The sequence below is a fragment of the Toxotes jaculatrix genome, chromosome 10 (assembly GCF_017976425.1).
Source record: "Toxotes jaculatrix isolate fToxJac2 chromosome 10, fToxJac2.pri, whole genome shotgun sequence".
Taxonomy (NCBI): domain Eukaryota; kingdom Metazoa; phylum Chordata; class Actinopteri; family Toxotidae; genus Toxotes; species Toxotes jaculatrix.
Window position 1 is genome coordinate 1,112,642 of NC_054403.1, and position 21,511 is coordinate 1,134,152.

The 21,511-nt window shown below is 40.3% G+C and overlaps 1 protein-coding gene across 1 annotated transcript in view; it reads right to left on the minus strand.

Moving 5' to 3' along the window:
* LOC121188902 (NACHT, LRR and PYD domains-containing protein 12-like) overlaps positions 1–21,511 on the minus strand; it is a gene marked incomplete at its 5' end in the record, with an annotated part of 61,602 nt that overhangs the window by 13,575 nt on the left and 26,516 nt on the right. The gene's annotated exons all lie outside the window — the stretch shown is intronic.

Here is a 21,511-nt window from a genome sequence, read left to right on the forward strand (position 1 = left end):
CATTTTTCCAGTGATCTGATTGGTCAATATTTGGGCTGTTGACAGGTTTTGATCTGATCCTCTGAAGTTTACCTGCTCCAGAGCAGGTTAGCTGTGCAGCATAAGTTACCATGGCGATATAACCTGTTCAAGAGTGAACCACCTTGGTAATTCTGAAAACCCAGAGTTAAACCTGAAGTTACCGGGCTAATCCCAAATCCTGATTCACAGTAGCCTACAGGTCTCTGATCAGCTCAGGAAATCTAGAACTAAACCCATGTTAAAGTGAAGATAAAGTATTTTAATAAAGTCTGTACTTAGATGATAAATATCAACTCAGATGAGAACGAATAAAATCCTCTTCATTGTTGAAGTTTTTCCATGACCTTCTGCTTTATGAACTTTGTAGCTGAATAGGTTTTTGTAATTAAATGTGAGGGTTGAGTTAGGCTTAGAGGCCTGGCTGGTTTAGGTTTGTAACTCCACCCACTAATGGGTAGGAATAGATATGCCTGTCTTTAAAAGCCCAGGTGAGGGTGCAGCACTTCCTCTTTGTCTGAGGCCTCCTGTGAGCAGTGCTTTGGTGTGTGCAGGTGAGGGAAAGTTGGATTTGGAGAGAGAGAAAAAGGGAAAAGGTTATTTGTTTTGTTAATAGAGGTATTTTCTGATTCCACAGATCTGTGCAGCCCTGTGAGCCTGTAAGCTGTTGATGCCATGCTCAAGAGGTCGGCTGTGGTTGAATTAAACTCAGCTCTTTCCCTGTGTTCTATAGCAATGTGTGTTTCCATCTGACAGGAAGACTGAGGGTTGCACCTTGTTGAGTCTTATCTACTGAACCAGACAGAGCCAGGGGATTCTGTAGTAGCCCCCACATGTCCTTAAGTATGAAACCTATTTAAAGGCAGTATAGTGGGGCTATGTCCCCTAAAGTACTAATACACATTTTTAATAGTTGTTGACACCTCTTTCAGGCCCAGATCCAGCTGCTGCTTTGCCTGAGTGGTTCTTTTATTGGCTTTATTTACTTCACATGTTCTTTTTACAGGGACTGATGTAATGATTCTGCTGCACTGACATAAGTTCCTGTGAACTCATTATTGAGTTTTTAATTATCTGTCCATATATGTCCTTTCTTGTTCATTTTATCTGAACCAACTGATTGTAATTGTTTTTATTTTTAGGTAGAGGTCCAGCCTGTGGGGAGTAGTTTGCAGGGTACACACTCTGCATGCTGTATGGTAATATAAATGGTGGCGGCCACATAGTCGTGTCTTGAATTTTCTCATGTGCAGTGCAGTGTTTGTAGACTTGCTGTTGTGACTTGTGTTTGAAGTGTCTTCTAGTGGGACCAGCACCAGGTGAGCACATGGTGTGAGTATAAGCAGGTTGTGATAGAACCTCCCCACAGTGAGGACTCTACCCTTGCTTTAAACTTTTATTGTTGTATTCAGTTGGTGCTATTTAGGTTATTTCAGTATTGTAGAATAAAGGCTATCATTTGTACTTACCTGAGTGCTTTTGTTCTTTCAGGCCTGTTAGTTTTCAACAATTCCTGTATTAATTATCTAGGTTTAAATAAAGTTAATATTTGTTTGAATGAATTTCTACTGCTCTTCCTTTTTGAACTTTTTAGTTATTTGTGTCACCGCTCAGTATCAGTAAGTTATATTACTTTGAGCTTTATCATTTTAACTCCTCAGACCTCTCTACACAGAGTTGGGTCACATAAAGTAAAGTGAAATGAAATGAAACTGAAGGAATAATTCTTAGTCTGAGATAAGAAAAAGTCACAACATGGAACAACAACTATTTCAAATCTCATTCATTCATTCATTCAAGATGAATGGATTCAAGTTCTGGATGAAGATAAACCAGGTTCAGTTGTGGATTAAAGATCTAAGATCTACAACAGTAACAGACAGTGAACTGACCTCAGAGTCTCCAGTCTACAGTGTGGACTCTGCAGAAAACCACACAGCAGCTTCACTCCTGAATCCTGCAGCTTGTTGTAGCTCAGGTCCAGGTGTCTCAAATGGGAGGGGTTGGACTTCAGAGCTGAGGCCAGAGAAGCACAGCTGATCTTTGACAACCTGCAGAAACTCAGTCTGAATAAAGAAAAAATCATGTGGATAAAAATCATTTCTAATCCAATCAGATATGTCCTAATCAAAATGTCTTGCTTGGTCCTGGTCTCTATCCTGCAGATCAGCTCAGGAAATCCACAACTAAACACATATTCAACTGAACAACAAGTATTTGATCCCAAATTAAAGATGGATTTAATGGAAAACTTTGGAAAATGCTCAGCAGCCAAGTCACATGTAAATGTAATACTACTTCTATAAATAATAACTAATAATAATGATAATAGTAATAATACATTTTATTTGCTGGTGTCTTTCCAAACACCCAGCGACATTTTACAATACAATACAATCTCATTCATTCATTCGTTCATTTATTCAAGATGAATAGATTTAAGTTCTGGATGAAGATAAACCAGGTTCAGTTGTGGATTAAAGATCTAAGATCTACAACAGTAACAGACAGTGAACTGACCTCAGAGTCTCCAGTCTACAGTGTGGACTCTCCAGAAAACCACACAGCAGCTTCACTCCTGAGTCCCGCAGGTCATTGTTACTCAGGTCCAGGTGTCTCAGTCTAGAGGACTGGGAGCTGAGAACTGAGGACAGAGCTTCACAGCTTCTCTCTGAGAGGTTACATCTCCTCAGTCTGAAGAGGAAACAATGAAGAAAAAGTCAAATAACATTTGTGTTGAAAGAACAATCAAAGGAACAAAACTCTCAGTTTGCTCTGCAGCTCACAGCAAACTAACAGACCTGCATTTGAAAACTGGGCCAAACATCAAACACAGATTTGTTGAGTGAAGCAGAAATATCAGCTCTTTATCCACCTGCTAACCAATGAGGAGTTTCTACATTGATGATCATCTTTCACTGGCTCTGATTCAAATCCTTCCTGTTTTATTCTCAACAAGTTGGAGACATGACAGTTAAATTTGATACAATCAGTAATAAACAACATGTACAGTCAAGTCCGTAAGTATTTGGACAGTTAGACATGTTTTGTTCTTCAGGCTCTCAGCACATTGACTTTACAATATAATAATGGATACTACAGTCAATGACTGCAAAGGATTTTGCACTAAATATTAAATCTGATGAGTTTGTTTCACTTCATGTGTATTTGTCCTGTTACTTCTGAACCACTAAATGGGCTGAATCTCCCACACAGTTCTTTCTATACTGATGTCAACCTGCTCAAATTAAAGCTGAGACTTGGCTCTTTAATGTAGGATCCATTATTTTAATTCAGATTCAATGTGCTGAAGCTCAGAGCTCAGAGATGATGATAAGGAATTAAAGAAGAGAGGAATTTATTTTCCCTCCTGCTGAATAAAATAGCAGAGTCTTTATATAATGATGAATAAATCCAACTATCTATACACTTACAGAGCTTTGTTAGAGGCTTTGACAACTGGCAGCAGCTTCAGAAGAGCCTCCTCTGAAGCAGAGTATTTCTTCAGCTCAAACACGTCCAGATCTTTTTCTGATGACAGTAAGATGAAGACCAGAGCTGACCATTGAGCAGGAGACAGTTTATCTGTGGAGAGACGTCCTGAACTCAGGGACTGTTGGATCTGCTCCACTAGAGAATGATCATTCAGTTCATTCAGACAGTGGAACAGGTTGATGCTTTGCTCTGCAGAGGGAGTCTCTTCAATCTTCTTCTTGATGTACTGGACTGTTTCCTGATTGGTCTGTGAACCACTTCCTGTCGGTCTCAGCAGACCTCGTAGGAGAGTCTGATTGGTCTGCAGTGAAAGACCCAGGAGGAAGCGGAGGAACAAGTCCAGGTGTCCATTTGGACTCTGTAAGGCCTTGTCCACAGCCCTCTGGTAGAGCTGTGTTGGATCAGGTTTGTCTCTGGACAGTTTAGACCAGTTGGAGGTTGATTGTTCTTCTGACAGCAGATTGACTCCAGACTTGATGAAGGTCAGATGGACATGAAGAGCAGCCAGAAACTCCTGAAGACTCAGATGGACGAAGCAGAACACCTTGTCCTGGTACAGTCTTCTCTCCTCTTTAAAGACCTGTGTGAACACTCCTGAGTACACTGAGGCTGCTCTGATATCGATGCCACACTCTGTCAGGTCTGATTCATAGAAGATCAGATTTCCTTTCTGCAGCTGCTCAAAAGCCAGTTTTCCCAGAGACTCAATCATCTTCCTGGTCTCTGGACTCCAGTGTGGATCTGTCTCAGCTCCTCCATCATACTTAACATTCTTCAGTTTGGACTGAACCACCAGGAAGTGGATGTACATCTCAGTCAGGGTCTTGGGCAGCCCTCCTCCCTCTCTGGTTTTTAACACATCCTCCAGAACTGTAGCAGTGATCCAGCAGAAGACCGGGATGTGGCACATGATGTGGAGGCTTCGTGAAGTCTTGATGTGGGAGATGATCCTTCTGGCCTGCTCCTCCTCTCTGAACCTCTTCCTGAAGTACTCCTCTTTCTGCTGGTCAGTGAACCCTCTGACCTCTGTCACCAGGTCAATACACTGAGGAGGGATCTGATTGGCTGCTGCAGGTCGTGTGGTTATCCAGAGGCGAGCAGAGGGAAGCAGTTTCCCCCTGATGAGGTTTGTCAGCAGCACATCCACTGAGGTGGACTCTGTAACATCAGTCAGGATCTCAGTGTTGTGGAAGTCCAGAGGAAGTCGACACTCATCCAGACCGTCAAAGATGAACAGAACCTGGAGCTCTTCAAACCTGCAGAGTCCTGCTTCTTTGGTTTCAGTAAAGAAGTGATGAACAAGTTCCACCAAGCTGAACTTTTTCTCTTTCAGCACATTCAGCTCTCTGAACGTGAATGGAAATGTGAAGTGTATGTCAGGGTTGGCTTTGTCTTCAGCCCAGTCCAGAGTCAACTTCTGTGTTAAGACTGTTTTCCCAATGCCAGCCACTCCCTTTGTCATCACTGTTCTGATTGGTCCATCTCTTCCAGGTGAGGCTTTAAAGATGTCTTCTTGTCTGATGCTTGTTTCTGGTCTGGCTGGTTTCCTGGATGCTGTTTCAATCTGTCTGACCTCATGTTCATTATTGACCTCTCCAGTCCCTCCCTCTGTGATGTAGAGCTCTGTGTAGATCTGATTCAGAAGGGTTGTGTTTCCTGCTTTAGAGATCCCCTCAAACACACACTGGAACTTCTTCTTCAGAGCAGATTTAAGTTTACGTTGACAAACTGCGGCAACATGTCCTGAATGAACAAACAAGAAACAACATCAATGACCGATTCATAAAGAAAATATGACATGTTCATCCTCCTAAAGAACACACATGAACATATTTCCCTCCATGTCTTGAGACGTTAGTAAATGTCCCATTTGTCCATCATGTTGAATCTTCAGAGAAATCCTCTTACTGCTGTGCAGACAGTCAGCCAGCTCCTCCTGCTTCATTCTCCTCAGGAAGTTCACTGTGATCTTCACAAAAGCCTCTCTGCTGCTCCTCCTCTGCTCTTCATCCTCACCGTCCAACACCTCCTCATCCTCCCTCTGACTCTCTGAGCATTCTGGGTAATCTGGACTCACAACCTTCTGGATCTTCTTCAGCTCCTTCTTCACAAAAGTGACAATGTTCTCCTCCAGCAGCTGGAACAGAAAACTATATGAATGACACAATCAAAGTAAAACCATGGAGCCAAACATCAGATCCATATTGGACACACTGACAATCCACTGCTCTAAAAAGTGCAGCATGGAGATTATTGTCAACACAACAGATGTCAAAGTAGTTGTTGTCCATGTACAGACCATAAATATGGAGTCCAGGTGTGTTTGATGCTGCTGGGCAGACTGAGCACTGGGAACCTCTGAGCTCTCCTGGTCCACTCTGTGGAGGAATCATGAAGAATTAGCTCACATTATGTTTGCAGCATCTATGAGCGTTTTATGCTTTGTACACAAACAACAGCTGCTTTTATGTTCTGTGGTGACTGTCCTGATTAAAGCAAACACTACTGTGCTGTGACATTCTCAATGAGAGGAAACAAGCAATCACTTCTGTACCTCATGACCTAGAGTCATCACAACAAGTCCACCTTTTAAATGATGAGTCTCACCTCTGCTACAGGACACTAACACAAACACTGGAACTGGATAGGTGCTGAGTTACAGGGAGTTTTAGTTCTGATCTGAATGACACATATAAGAACATAAGAAGTGATTTTCTTGAAAAGAGAAACATCAACTTTGCCACTAAAGCCTGTGTTTCAGCCTGATCATGTTCATATACTGTGTCATTCATGAAGCCTGGAGACAAAACACAATCACTTCATCTTTCATAGAAGACCAGTTATACAGGACAGCTGCCTGATACATTTTAAACTCAGCTGCAGCTCACTTCTTTGCAGCAGAGGGAGGCTGTCCTTTGAAATTCATGGGGAGACCCATTGACCTGTCACTCTTCATGGACACACAGCTGGGCTCAGGTCCATGTTCAGGTCCAGGTCCAGCAGAGTCTGGTGTGTGCTGCTGCTCTGGCCTTCAACACAACACACACAGAGCTTTGAGTGTGAATAATGATGGTGCAGTGATGTGAGTGCTGAGCTCTGACATGGAGAAGAGTCATGGACAGTTAGAGATCCTCATCTCACCTCTGAGCTTTTGGTCTGGATCTCATGGTCCCCCCACAGACCTTTTTAGGGGGAGGGGCTCCCTCCTCTCTGTCCTCACACTGATTCATGATGCTGAATTCACATCCACATCAGCTCACACACACTTTCTACCTTCATCTGGAGAGAAAACACAAATCATTCATCTGCACATCAACTGAAATCATCCTCAGGTTCAGGTTCATGTTACTTTATTTGTACCTGTAGGTAGATTTGTTTTGCAGTCAGATGATCAGATGATGACGCCCTTTTGACAAATATACACAGAACACAAAAAAATGTTACACAAAACCAACACAGCTGACTATAAACATGATGATAAAAGTAAAAGTGCTCAAGGCTCCACCAATCAGGATCAAAGAGAGAGAAGGGTCAATACAGAATAACTCTGATGTACATCCACTTCCTGGTGGTTCAGTCCAATGTAAAATAATAAAAACCCACATAATAAATAAATATGAGATAAATCCATAAGTAAGTATCACTGCAGCTTGTTCAACTCTGTGACAGCAGCAGGAACAAAGCTGTTTTTATATCACTGGGTTTTACATCTTGGGACGATAAACCTCCGCCCGGAGGGAAGAAGCTAAAAGTGGCAGTGCAAAGGGTGGAGTCATCATTTAAAATGGAGGTAGCTGTCCTCTGTACCTGTCTGCTGTACAGGGACGCTGGACTTGGCTGGGACTCACCAAGCAGACGACTAGACCACTTCTATTTGGTCTGAGGACGTCCTCTGTTTTAAAGTTGTCTGACTGAACCATGACACTAAAGAAAATGATCAAATGGATTCTATAAAAGAGAGAGAACATGCTCATTATGGTTCAGTCAATGTGAAAATGTGCAAGTTTCCTTAAACAGTGTAAACGTTTCTGAGCCTTTTTACAAACCACTTCACAATTTTCTTCAAAAGTTAATTTGTTGTCCCAAGATATTTGTAAGACTAACAATAACTGAGTCATCAGCACTTTATGATGCTTCTGCTGTGATGTCTGCTCTGACACATGTTTGTGTATAAAATCAACAATAGTGGTGACAACACACACCCTTGAGGAGAAACAGTGGAAGAACACCTTTGGTCAGACAATGTACTGTTGACCCTCACTCTCTGTGTCCTGTTGGTTAAAACATCCAGAATCCAACCCACCAGATTATTATTTAAATCAAACTGTTGTATGAGCCTTTCAATTCAAATGTGAGGTTGGATTGTATTAAAAGCAGAAGAGAAGTCCACAAATAAAAGCCTGGTGTGTGTCCCATTAAAATCCAGATGTTTAAAAAGCATGTTGAGCAGAGTCACTGTAGCATCCTCCGCTCTTGGGAAATATTTTAACACACTTACAGGGAATGATCATGTCCCTGCAAAAGACCATGTATGAGCATGTTATGTCCACCAATGAGTCCAAATCATCCCCACAGGACTGTGTGAAAACATCCCAGTCTGTGCAGTTAAACATCCCTGGAGACAGAGCATCGACTCATCTGTCCAGACCTTTATGTCCCTGATCTTTTCTCCATCACTTGTCCTGTAGAAATATCAGCTGCTCCTCCACTGATTGGCTCTTCTTTCCTCTTTCATATCTTTCACACACGATTCAGAGACGACCATTTCCATTCACTGACACACAGATGGACTGAGATCCACTGATTTTATCTGACAATCTGTTTGTCTGCAGTGTTTCTGTAGAAAATGACTTGATGAAACAAGCTGCAGGTGATTATTCCACACAAAACAACTGAGACTCAGTTCATTTCTCCTCAATATTATTCCAGGGGCCCTTTTAGTTGGGGCTCCTGGCACTTTCCTGCCTTTTCTAATAGTAAAGTCTGAAATATATGAAGCAGCAACAACAAACCAAAACCAAACCAAACAGCAGAGACACAGATAGACATCAATAAAAACAGCAAATATGTCCTGACAGACAGTTTTTCTGTTTGTACTGTGACCAGCCACAGAGATATAATCACCTATCAGAGCCGCTGAGATGCTTTATTGTGAGAGTATTTATGGATTTGGGTCTTTATCATCTATCATCAGGTAGAGTTTGTCCTGATAGGACCAGGAGGTCTCTGACTCTGTGGATGGAGTGTTAACTGTCTCTCTGAAAAACCCTGTCAGTCCCTCTGAGCTCAGTCCCGTAGAGTTCATCTAATGACAGAGAAAGTCAGAGCTGTTCTCCAGCCGCTGTCCGGCCGAGCTCAGACCGCATTTAGCGGCTCAGACTGCGGGAGAGCAGCGGCTCAGGTCCGCCTCCTCCACAGGCTGATTCAGGCAGGAAAAGCTGCCTTCAGTCAGCAGTAAGTGGAGCCACAGACTAACAAAGGCTCCGTGTTCAGCTACTGACCATCAGCTCAGTCTGCTTCTACTCTGACTCCACCGCTTCTACTGCAAATATCCACACAACATGGCGGAAAATAACGGTCCTCCTCCTGCCTCATCCCGACTTTACAGTGACAACTCAGTCTACACAACTAAACACCACAACACAGTATAAAAACACGACAACATCCAAATCCGTACATCAGATAATTCAGGTAACTACAGGAAGTGTTGACGAGTGAAACATTAAAAGTGCTGACATTTACCTTCAGATAGAGAAAATCATCTGCGCCACTAACTTCGGTGAAAGTGAAAGCAAACTTTCAGTAACCGTTGTGTCATGATGCGCTCCTGTCTATGCGTCATTGGAGCAACACAATCACGTGTCGACGTCCACTGACCAGGAGCGACTGCAAACCACCAACTCCCTCTTGTGGTGAAACTACAACATTACAATGCCTGTACTATTTATATTGGGCCACACTACTTAGTTATAAATAAATGAACAGCTGAGTAAACTAAACAATTAACAAGCAGTAAATATGAAGACAATGGTTCCACTCTGCTACAGATACATGTTGGATTAATATTCTATGCAGACTGTAATGTAAATAATTACCAGTCATGACAGCTTTTTGCTTCTGTGCTCTGTTTCCTATCATAACTGTAATCTGCTGAGCACACAGTATCCACTAACTGTTCTGTAATCTGAATGCTGGCCCTCTAACATTGTTCACTGCCAACCCTGTTTGTATCATGTTTCATATGCTGCATGTCTTTCTCTCCCTCTCCTCCTTTTCCTCCTTTCACCCAGCCCGGCCATCAGCAGGACGGTCCCCCATCTGAGCCAGGTTCTGCTCAAGGTTTCTTCCTGTTAAAAAAGTTTTTTCTTGCCACTGTTGTCTTAAGTGCTGATCTGGGGTCAGGCTCTGGGTCTCTGTAAACTTTGAGATAATTTTGATTGTGGAAGGCGCTATTAGAATAAAATTGAATTGAATTGATGTAATATTTTACAGTGCATCCCCTGGTTGTAAGTTAGTCCAGAGCTCATCTATGACCATCATTTTTTATTGGATATATCCTGTGTCACCTTTGTTACCATTTTACACAGTGCACAGCCTCCATTAAATTCTTTTACAGCGTATTTCCTGATAATCAATGTTAGAATTTTTTACAGTGCATCTTCTATTTATCATTTTACAGTGATTCTTTTAGTTGTCACATTTTTTACAGTGTATCTGCTTGTACTGAAAACATGGATGGAATAATACATGGAACATTATTCAAACTATGACCAGTCCTCATCTTCCTGCTGATGTCATCAATACTTATTGGTACATATTGATCCTAATAATCAGTGTGAGTCCTGTTGGACACTTGTCAGTGTGACCACTGGAGGGCAGTAAACTCTCTGATTATCTGTCCATCAGTCAGACATCAGTATTTATAGCAGTGTAATAATATGTGTGTTCACATACAGAGTCATTATCAGACTGATGAACATTAGAGCTAAAATAAGTCAGTAAATGTGGAATAATGTCAGTGTGAACATCAGTATCATTGTCAGTGCTGTGTGTGCAGAGTTGTAGTTACTGACAGTGACCACTGGAGGGCAGAAGACTCCTGTTCAGTGAAGAGGTTATAAAGTCACTTTTTCTTCCTGTCTCTGTTTTTTTTATTTTTATTATTATTATTTCTATTATTTAAGTGTAACTCTAATGCTATAATTTTACTGACTAAATTACAAATACACTGTATGAAGGGATCTAAGGTTGGTGGTGTTTGGATCCTCTGCTGGAACACACACTGCTGTAATCCTAGCCATGTTTTGGAGTAACAAAGATGCTGTGAGCATTGTGGAGCAGAGAGAGGTGGTTTTCCATGGAGGACTGGATGTAGGACCAGTCTGATTTCTGCAGCTAAGAGGAGACAGTGCTATGAATCAGCCCCTGCTCATATACAGTGAATACATGTGGCAGCCACTTCCCTTTGGTCCTCACTGTGGCTCATTGTTCCTCAGGTGTGTGTGGGTGCAGCTGTGCTCATAGTGGATTAACTATATCCACTGACCCTGACATGTACGTTGTGGGTCAGAGGGTGGTTGTGTAACTACTGCTAACTGGTAAAATGATGTATCATCTCATGCTCGTTGTCCCCACTGTCCAGTGGAGAGGACAGATCAAGGAGTTCTGTCCCAACACCAAAATGCTGCTGGTGGCTGCAAGTCAGACCACTGAACAGGAATCTTCAGCAGGTCCCAGCACAGACACACTCCAGTATCATATGATCAGATGGGTGAATACCTCCCATACTCCTGATGGAACAGAGTCATCTGTAGGTTCATGAAGTGTTTGAACCCGATTCTACCTAATGGAACAAGCTTCATAACAAACTGTAGTGCTGAATATTGTATTCATCAAGGTCATCATTGTACATGTGTGAGGAAGCTGGAACATTTTCTATGGTTTGTGTTGTTATGAATGGTTGTTTTTGGATTCAGTTGGTTGTTGATGATTTTGTCATGGAAACAAAGATTAAGGTGTAGCACACTAACACGTCTTCACAGAAATGTGTTTCACTTGTCTGTGGAGACTCAAAAAACTCCTTCAAACACATCAGACACATGTCTGACGCAGGTTTACTCAGCACGTTTGACCTACGTTGGACCTGTTCATACTAAACAGCTGCCAGCTGCTGCTCACTGCTGGAACAGTGGATTTCATACACTTCACTGCACATTCATGAGAACTACACTCAGTGCTCACTTTATTAGGTACACCTGGACAATCCAACGCAGTTCATGTCAAGTTGGAAGCAGCAAATGTTTTTGTATTTTGTGAAAACATGTTCTCTTGAGAAATAACCTGTAAATTGAATTAACTGATTAATTGTTGTTGATTAATTGTGATTAATTAACTATGAGCCAGCAGTGTGCAGTCTGACGAGCTCTCCTGAGATCTTTCCCTGTGCCTGAGTTCAGCTAGAACCAAAACCTCTGTTGACACAACTGATATAAGATGTTCACTCCAGTGTTTTAGAAGATTCAGAGGAGAAAAAGAAAAAAATGTTCTCTTGTTTACCAACAACTTCTCTTTCTGTTTCATCTTATTTTTTCTGGTAAGATGAAGATATTTAAAACTACTAGTGTGTGTGTGTGTGTGTGTGTGTGTGTGTGTGAACATCTTGATCTTGTGTGCTTAAATATCACATCAAGTTAACAAACATATCATCTGAACAAAACATCCCACAAAATGAACTAGACACTGACATGAACTACTAACATGTACTGACTTACTGAAAACCTTGGAGCTGATCTGGACTTTCCTGTAGTTTCCTCTTGTCCTTGTAACAGCAGTAGCTCCTCCCTTCCTTGTCAATAACTGTGCAGAAATATCTGAGTGCTTCTTTCTTCCTAAATCATGAGCAAGTCCTGTCCAGTCCAACTGTCTCTGCTCCTGTTTGACTTCTGAACTTGTCTCTGGCTGTGTGTCCACTTACTGCAGCCTGTGACATCAGACTGTAGAATGTTGATACATCAAAGGCATCAAAGGACAAACTCTCTCTCTCTCTCTCACACACACACACACACACACACACACATTCTCGTCTTAATATAGTTGTGAGGACACGTGTTGCCATAAGTCATTCCCTTGCCCCTTAACCTAACCTTAACCATCATAACTGAAAGCCTAACACTAACCAAAACATAACCCATGGTAATGATATTCAATCTTCTCAAAAATACCAAATGAATTACAACAATAAGCACTCAGGACCATTCAGCTGGGTTGGTGAATTCAGCACCAAGGACAGCAGCAGCTGAACTGTACACAACTACATGTACTAACACACAGCAAATTCACAAAGTACTAAAATCTGGAGTCAGGCAAAAAGTGTGAAAGAGTTACATTTCTGGAGTTTATTGTATAACTCTGACTACAGTGTGTGTTAAGGTGTACACCCAGGCCGAGTTGAATTTTGGAGTTTATTCCCTGGTGTTCAGAATCTGGTTTTAACTCTGTCCCTGGAGTTCACGACGCATTTTATCGCGGCATGAGCAGCACAAGGAACGTCGTCACAAGGCTGGTAAGAGCATGATTTTTATCAGAAAGTTCTTTAAATGCGTGATATTTTGTCATTGTTCTCACTTTATCTACTTACATAGTACCGCTAATGACTGCGAACTTGATGTTGAACGTAACCCCATTGCTTTTACTCCATTATTTAGAGCAAGTAGCTCCCGCAGCATTAGTTAGCTAACTGTCCTTAGCTGCCATTGTGGAGCTGTTAGCTTTCACTCAAACGTTAATGTCGGCCATACTGTCTGTGGCGTGTGATGTGTCTGTATGACGGTAATGACAAACTGTTTGATAAGCTTCACAAATTAATGACGACGCGCATCTTGAAGGTAATTAATACAGTTTTGGAAATAACCATCCAACAATGCAACCGCATGTCGGTGTTTTAAGAGAATAATTTCCGGCTCAACGGCGCAGACGCAGCTGAAAAGTCAGTTTTGGCTAGCATGCTAACAGTTGAGCTTATAAACTGTAGCCTTGCTGTTTTGAACAGCGGTGAGAAACGTGTATTTTAACAGTGTGTAGTTGGGATAAACTTTAACTTGAACATGTTATTCTCAGACATATGACATTTTCTTCCTTTATGTCAAACCAACATGTTGATCAAAGTACAACATGGAGGGAAGAAGAAGTACATTAAACTGGAAGAGGCTTGCTTCTCAGATTTTCTCAGTGCAGGTCAGTCAGATGTTTAGTATTAAATGAATAAAGATGTAAACATGTTGTAACGTGGAGTTGTTATGGTATAGTCCAGCAGAAGTTTCTTATCCCACAGACTACAACACTGAAAGTCACAGATCAACAGGGAGCAGAGGTGGATGAGGATGTTTCAAAGATCTGTGTTTCTTCATCTACAGTGATGATGGTAGGACATTTAAACATTCATATTTAGCTGCACTTATATTTTGAGAGATTTGTATCTTGACACAGACAAAAATATGTGATTGTGAGAAGTGGATGATAAGAATTCCAAAGTACAGTATTTAATCAGTTCATATTAAGCTGTATGTGTTGTCTGCATTTCAGACCTCCCATCTACTGAAGCATCTATGAACCTGGCTGATCGTTCAGACCTGACAGAATATGTGACCCTCACTACTTGTGGTAAGCAGAGTTATAGGTAATGGTAATGCTTTGTCTTGAGACAGGTAATATCCAGCCAGGTATGTGATATAGTTTTAATGTGCTGGACTTTAGATTTTATTTGCCTTATACTTGTGTGTGTGTGATCTTCAGATCTAAGTGTCCTGCAGCAAGGGTGTGAAGGCTCCTCCTCTCCAAGTCTGACAGATACACTGTCAGTCTCAAGCACTTTAAGCAGCGACACAAGTGATTCTGGATGCCAGCCTTTGATGGACAGTGTGCTTGCAGCTTGTATACAACTAGATTTTAATCATTATTTATTAGACATAATTCCTAAAAAAATGCAAGTAATATGTACAGGTATTAGATAAATGTATTTGCTTACAACATAAGATAAGATAAATCTTTATTGTCATTGCACAATCATACTTTGTACAAAAGTACAACGAAATTGAGGTACTGTCCCACATCAGTGCAAAAGAAGACAATCACAGTGCAGAATAAAAAAAGTAAAAATAGAAAAAGTAGAATAAAATAATAAAATAAAATAAATATATTCAGGATAGAAATATACAGTATGTAAAATATATACAAAGACAAAGACATTGTTTATTGCATGACCTGTTGTCGGAAAGGTGGCAAACCAGATTAAATGAGGCTATTTGTTGGCATTGATTAGGGCTATTGCCCTGTTGTAAAAGCTGTCCCTGAGTCTGAGTCTACACATAGATCTAAGTGTAGTTGTAAATGTTTATAATGTTTGCTTTTTTAGAATGTGGAGCAAATTCTTACTTCAAAACCAGCAGAGATGACTGTGATTAAAGAGTATGAAGAGACTGGAAGTTTGAAATATTCCACCACACAGTTACTCTTTCAGGAACACTGAAACATGATATTCAAAGCAACAAAGACTTTCTTGAGTGGCGCATGAAGACAAATCCAAAAGCACCGCTTCATCCCAGAGTAGAGTGGAGCTAAAAGGAGGTCCCACATCATCCAGAACATATGATGATCAGCCAATCAGAGATGAATGCATGGAAGCCATATCTCTCCTTCACCACACAGCTGATCCTGACTTAGTTTTCCAGAGGATGAGAGAAACCTTCTACTACTGTCAGCAGATTTTTCATGACCCACAGCGGTCAGCTGATGTACTATTTTTTAGTAAAAATATTGGTTTATTTTAAACATTTGAAAATGTTGTTTTTCTCTTTTTATTTAGATTTTACAAGACTTCTCACTGATGTTTGGAGCAGAGGTTGCTTCAAGGTTCCTTGAAAAATGGAACAGCAGTTTTAAAGATAAAGTTATCAAGGAGGCAGGAACCTGAAAGAGACGTCTCTCTGAAAACAACAACTGAAAGCTCCTCTGAATGAAGGATCTGACACTGCTGATGAAGCAGGTACAGTTATCATCAGAATAGTAATGCAGTTATGTGAGTCATCCAACAGTCGTCAGTTTATTGTGTTTTTATTGATTTATTTTACAAAAGCATCTCTGAGTCTAAATAGGCCACTTAAGTCTGCAGTTAAGATTCAGTGTGAGGGCTGAACATTGCTTTGCTCTGCAGCACAGATTTATAATGACTGGGCCATTAATAGTTGTTATATGTGTATATGTTTAAGATCATAGTAAAAGCATTAGAACAATGCACAGAGTAATATCATAAACACACTACTTAATATATATAATGAGTGTAAAAGTACTTTTCACTCTGTCCCCAGAGTGGGACAGCAACATGGCTTCTCTTCTGGTGCTGCTTCATCTTCTCACTCCACAACCAGCTGGAAGAAAGCGTCCCACAAAGATCAGCGTCAGAGAGACAACGGATCATCTGGTAAAATTTCAGAAGGTTTGTCAAAACTTCCAAATACTGTAGATGTTGCTGAGTTTTAGAAACACATTTTTGTAAACATATTTCTCTTGTTTCAGTCATCCCAAAGCCAGAGGATCATCTCCTGACCACTGAAGGAACCCATCAGCCATATCTTCTTGCCACAGAAACTTCAAAGACCCAGGTTTTCACCTTTTATATTGTCTTGGACAAAAAGCTTCTGTCATGTCAGTCATGTACATCCTTTGGTGCTTTTGATGAGCTGTTCAAGTCACATTTTGTTTTCAGTGTGAAGTATGATGACGGTCTCTCCAGCCTGTACACATTTTTGCAAACCATAAGTAGCTTATTTAGCCAAAATGTTGAGATGTTTCCTCTGTAATTCATCCTTTGGTTCAGTGTTGCTTTTGTTCAGGAACCTCAAATGAATTCATGCCATGTATGCAGGTAAAAGTCTCTCTAGTTATTGTGGATTCAGGAGACATCTCATTAAGATACGCAGCTCCATTGATAACACAAGTGTGTCTAACCAGATCCCTTTCAACAACGACACAGAGACAGTAAACAATTCTCAGTCTGTAACTGATGAAATACTTCATCTCATTTCCAACATACTGAAGCAGCTCCTTCAGGTTCTACTCACAACAAAGACATGTGCTTCAGTTATAGCCAAGCTTTTGGGGAGTGGTGAACCAAATACTGTAGTTCTTTATACAACTGAAAATTTAGAGGAATTTATCAAGCAGGTTATCAAGCAGCTATCACTGGGAATGCCTGTCCTTAAAAACAGTTGAGTCTGGTCCAGTTAAAATGTGTTCAGTTGAAACACTGGATTTTTCTGAAGATATAACAGCATCTCTTCACCTTGATTCTGAAGCCATCGTCTGTCACACAGTGGGTGAAATGCTGTGGAGCTGAGTATCGTGTTGGACTCTTTGTGTGCACTGGTACTGATGAAAGCATGAACCATTGTTCAGCAAAATAACATCAATCATTTTGCACAAAGTGTTTTTTGTTTTGATTGAGCATGAAACTTGTTTCCATGATCACTTCCATGCTTTCCAAGTGAGTGACACTACACAGAGTGAACTGATTCTAGAAAGGGAGAGATGAAGATATTTCAAATGGTTTGATGCTCAGATGTCATATGGTTGTGATTCATAATGTTATGTTGTATCAGAGAGTTGTATAATCTGATTTCTAATCTGAATTGAATGAGTTCTCTTACTTGAACTGTAAAGTGAGTAGTCGTCTACCTCAAGTTACGCAATGCACCACAGAGAAATGTGTCAGTTTTTTATACATTTGCAGACATTTTATTATGCAGTAATGTGTTTACAGTGTTTTATACAACTTCACTAATGTTTTTCATTGGCATTATTTGCTGCCTGTGTGCTGTTAAATTTTACAGTTTTAACACAGCAATTAATTCAAAGTGTCATGTATTGAATTTTTAAATGTATTTGCACAAATAAAAGCAAAAAAAAAAAAAAAATCAACAGGATGGTGTTTGGTGGTCATTTTCCCATAAAACTAAATAATATGATAATGAATAAATTTTAGTTGTAAGTGTAAATAAAACACATTTTGAGTGTTAGGTGTCAACACTGGAGAAGAGTTTATATCTAAATTAACTAAATAATAGAGTCACACTCAGTGAGGGATGAGTATTTTAACTCCAGGAGGAGTTCAAGTTAACTCTGTTTCAGAGTTAAAAATTCAGCTCCAGGAACAGAGTTATTTTAACTCTGCCACAGAGTCTATTCGATGGTCACACATGTTCACTCAGATTGAGTTGATTTTAACTCACAGGGTTTATTCCAGAGGCTAAAATTAGCTGTGTGTGCAGTATTTCCAGCTTTACACATGAACTTCTACAAAAATAAACACTTCTGTAGTGATGAAGAAAAGTGTCCATGTAACATTTAGGGCTTGACCATGGTTCCTGGCCCCTAAACAGAGGAGGAGCAGAGAAAATGTGGGCCAATAGGAGCTGTTTTAGGGTACTGAGTAAAGTTGATCATTTTGAATGTGATTTCCAGAAATGTCATCTCTATATTGTTTCCAAACCTCTTTGCACTCACCCCACCAGGGATGGCAGCTGAGATGTTCAGATAAACAGAAGTGAACCATGAAGCACGTGCTGGGTTAAACATCATCACTGGCTGACAGATGAAGTCCAGGGTAAGAAAGCTGAGAGCAGAAGAGGAACACATTCACAAAGTGTGATATTAAAGAGAGTCAACAATGAAATCTGCTCTTCACCTGAGCTTCTTTCCACTAACTGCCTCTAGAAGGTGCCAAAGCTCCTGAATATCTCAGGATATAATATGATGGAAACTTGAAATGATTGTGATGATTGTTTACTGTATAAGTCCATGTAAGAGCTCCTTATTTGTTATTATTTACTAGAGGAAGTCAGGCTGCTTCCTGAACGGAGACAACTATTCACAAATGTACTCAGTGGTTTCACTGTGTTAGGTAATAACTAAGATTTCATGTTTCATTCTAAACTCCAGTGCCAGCCAATGGAGACAGGCCAATACTGAGTGAATACAATACTGAATACATATGAAAAACTGCAGGATCTGTGCATGAGGATATTTTCAACTCTTTTTGGACTTTTGTTAAACTCTATATCGCGCCTTTTGGACTCTTGAGGACTCTTGGGTTTTGTTAGTAGTTTCCTGTTTTTGTTAAAACGTTACTCTTGTTTTGGTCTCTTGAGTTTTGGTTTTGCTTTTCCAGTTTTATTTTGAAGCCCTAGTCCTTCTGTATCTGTCCTCTGACTACTTCTTGTCTTTTTCCCGTTTCCCTCCTTTGCTGATTGTCTGTCCTGCCCTAGTATGTGTCACCTGTTGTCAATCAACCCTAGTTTATTTAAGTCTCATTCTTCCCTTGTCTCCTTGTCAGTGTGTCCTAGTGTTCACGGGTGTTTTGTCCAAGTCTGTTCCTGCTGTGTTCTTGCTCTGGTTGTACCTGCTTTTCTCATCCTGGAATCTGTGTTCACCTGCTGTCCTGTCCTTAATGTTACCTGTTTCTCTGTCTTTGTCACCTCTGGGATTTGTCCTCTTTTCCCTTTGGATTCACTTTCATCTGTTCACCCAAAGTAAGGACTTCAAAGTTTGAAGTTTTGGACTTGAGCTTCTAAAGTTTTTCTCCTTCTTGGTTGTTTAAGTTTTGTTTCCTGGTTTTGGACTTTGATCCAGTGATTTTGAGTTTAATAAAGAGGACTTTAACTGACTCGTCCATCCGTCTTGGGGTTTCTACACCTGTGCCCTCCCCCTTAGTGTTCTTGGCCACAGCAGTGACTGTAACAGGTCCCTGCTGAGCTGCTGCCTCACCACCTCTACTTTTGGCCTCTGCTCAAGCTGAGGATTTTATTTATTATTGTATGCACATTACAGAGAGAGAGTGAAACAACATTTTGATCCCCCTGTATGTCTGACATATGGTGAAATTGACAATAAAAAGCCTTTAAATCCTTGAATACTTTGTTTTGTTTATTTATTGTTGCTTCACAGTCTTTAGTGTTGACTGAACAGGAATCTTCTGCCCTCCAGTGGTCACTGTTAGTAACTACAACTCTGCACACAGCACTGACAGTGATACTGATGTTCACACTGACATTATTCCACATTTACTGACTTATTTTAGCTCTAATGTTCATCAGTCTGATAATGACTCTCTGTATGTGAACACACATATTATTACACTGCTATAAACACTGATGTCTGACTGATGGACAGATAATCAGAGAGTTTACTGTCCTCCATTGGTCACACTGACAAGTGTCCAACAGGACTCACACTGATTATTAGGATCAATATGTATCAATCAGTATTGATGACATCAGCAGGAAGATGAGGACTGGTCATAGTTTGAATAATGTTCCATGTATTATTCCATCCATGTTTTCAGTACAAGCAGATACACTGTAAAAAATGTGACAACTAAAAGGATCACTGTAAAATGAGAAATAGAAGATGCACTGTAAAAAATTTAAAACATTGATTATCAGGAAATACAGTGTAAAAGAATTTAATGGAGGCTGTGCACTGTGTAAAATGTCAACAAAGGTGACACAGGATATATCCAATAAAAAAACGATGGTCAGATGAGCTCTGGACTAACTTACAACCAGGAGATGCACTGTAAAATATTACAACAGTGTAATAAACTTGTAAAAAATAATGATGTAAAAAATAAAAAGCAGCAGATGTATTGTGGAAGTTAGGCTGCACTGTTAAAAACACAACAACCAGGGGTGACAACGTGGAAAACATCACAAGGGAAAGGACTGTCAGAAATATGTGATGCAGTGTGAAAATGAAAACGACCAATGACAACATCAACAGTAAAAGTACACAAGTATTATCAGCAGCCAGAGGATTCACTGTAAAACATGAAAAACAGGGTGAAAAGCAGGTATACACTGTAAAAATGACACATGAAGCTGAAAAACTCTTTAAACATGTTTCAAATAAACTTCACAGCTTCTTGTTTAAGTCAAATTATTTCAGCTGCTGGTTTTCACTCTCCTCTTTTTTGAGTCTTTTTTTTAAGTTGACTTTTAAAATTCATAGATTTGAGGCTCAAACTCTTCAGAGTAGTCAGGGGCTTTCTAACTCTGTGAACCTCTGAAAGACAGTTTGTTTTATCTCAGATCTTTTAGATAAACTGTGGCAGCATTTTAGTTTGAACTGAATCAGCTCAGTCATCAGCTGAGTTGTCCAAAAGAGAAAGACAAAACACTGATGTTCACAATGATGCTTTTAATGGGAAAGGACAAGACCATGATTAGAATCTTAAAAAAGTAAAAGTCAGCAACATTTTTCTCCTGTAATAATCATAGCTTCCATCTTTAAAGGACTGGAAGAGGAAGAAATTTACAAGGGGCCGTCATGCTATTTCTCGGACATGTCTGTGTTTTTTTGTACCTACATAACTACTACATTTAAGGTGGTGCGCATGCAGCACATCAATTGAAAGCTGAAAGTCTTATCTTTTCAGCGATATAAACCTTTACAAGCTAAAACAACGACTTTAGGTAGAACAAAACCATCTTCTAAAAAACATCAAAGTAATAACTGTCTTCGCTCATTGTTTTAATTTTTTTACTAGTCGCCCTGCGGTTCAACACGCAGCGCAACAACAACAAAAATGGTCTTGTTTTGTCGGGAAAAGTCTAAAGAATCACATCAAGTTGAAAAATGCGGTCAAAAACATTTCTTTAGGTGCATAAATGATCAAAAGTTGCAATCGGATTGTTTCGACTGAAAAACACAGCGCACTGTTACTCCTTCGTTTCTACGTTTTGTCGCCTCTGTTTTGTTTTGAAAGTTGATCCCATGGAGCTTGGTTTGTAGTCCCTGCCCTCTGCTTTTGATTGACACCTCATTTGACCATCCGGGAAGATCTATGCCCCCCCCCCCACAGCAAGAAATAGCCAATGAGCGACTCTGTCACGTTAAAGTACACCCCCCTCTTACGCTTGTCGTTTCCGCCTATCAGATCTTACGCTGA